Consider the following 1,684-nt stretch of genomic DNA (forward strand, 5'->3'; position numbering starts at 1 on the left):
GTCTGTAATTTTGTTATAAGCTTTAATGCTATTTATTTAACTTGAAGTGTATTGCTCCTGAATGTATTTTCCTGTGTCTTTCTATTGAGTGACATACGTGCTATAGTGTCAATAATATTTCTACTTTGAATATTATTACACATTTTATTTTGATTGTTCTCAGCTTCAGAAAATTATCTTCCCTTACGGAATGATCCATAGAAAAAGGAAATTACCCCTGGATTTTAAATTAAGAGTATGAATGGAAACACAAAAGGCAGTCTCTCTGATTCCACCTGGTTCTTTCTGTCTTCTGAGGAAAACTGACCCAACATTTCAGGTATTCACTGTGAATCTGTAGGTGATGTGTCCAGAATATTATGCCATGTGATTATGTGTTCTTGTGCCTTCCTTCTTACCTTTACAGCCTTTTGCTGGTTTGGCTGGTCTCCTCATTGCTCACTGAATGTGTGAGTGCTAAGTCACTTTAGTCATGTTCAACTCTTTGCAACCCTATGGACTATAGTCCGCCAGGCTCCTCTGCCAATGGAGATTCTCCAGGTGAGAATACTGCAGTGGGTTGCTAGTATCCCAGGGATCTTCCCCATACAGGGATCAAGCCCATGTCTCCTGTGGCTTCTGAATTGCAGATAGATTCTTTACCACTGAGCCACCAGGGAGGCCCTGCTCACTGAATACCTCATGCGTATTCATTCTTTTATGTCCTTGTGCAGACCATTCCTCTGCCTAGAATGTTCTTTCTCCTCACAACGTATCCAGATTCCTATAGTCACACAGTTATTAGGTGACAGAACTGGAGCCAGAACCTATTTTTGTTTTCTTCCAATTTAATTCCATAAATATAAATTGAGCATCTAAATGCAATGGACTATGCCAAACCTTACTTTGTCTGTTTGGTTTCATTTCTTCCTAGAAGGAAATGTAGGCCAGAAATGGAGGCTTCTCAGTTATATACCTTGACTTCTGTTGTAAGGATATTTATATAAACACTGCTCATAGATCTAAGCATCATATTAAATTTTCAGCAACCAAAATGTAACAAATGATATTATTTATTTTATATCAAGATAAATATGCCCTTTGCCTAGAAGCAGGCTTAGTAATTTAAGCACTCTGCTTTTAGAGAACCAGGTGTCAAAAATTTAAGCTTACCAAAGAGATAAATAAAGAGAAGATTGTTCCCATTACAGAGATTCTTCAACTTACAAATGGATTCACTGCAGGGTTCCTTTAAAGAAGTTCTCCCTTCATACTTTTAAATATACGTTTCTTGATCATTGACTACTTAACAGAAAAAAAAAAAAACAACTGAGGAGCAGAAAGACAAATGCCTGGAGTGTTAGGAATTGCTGCTAGGTGATGATCATTGAACTGAGGATAAAACACTGAGATATTATAATGTAAGTGGGTGGGAAACATAGAGTTTGATTTGTATAAATTTGAATTCAGACAGTAATTTTCAAAAATGCATATCCAGCATAGAGAAGCACACTGGGCTTATATAATAAAAAATTGTAGAGCAGAGGTTCTTAGTTTATATAGACTCTTGAGGGGAAGATGTTCTATGAATGAGTGTGATAGACTGCTGGGCATACACACCGAGGAAACCAGAATTGAAAGAGACATGTGTATCCCAATGTTCATCGCAGCACTGTTTATAATAGCCAGGACATGGAAGCAACCT

Source organism: Bison bison, unplaced genomic scaffold, assembly GCF_000754665.1.
Source record: "Bison bison bison isolate TAMUID 2011002044 unplaced genomic scaffold, Bison_UMD1.0 scf7180017855072, whole genome shotgun sequence".
NCBI lineage: Eukaryota > Metazoa > Chordata > Mammalia > Artiodactyla > Bovidae > Bison > Bison bison.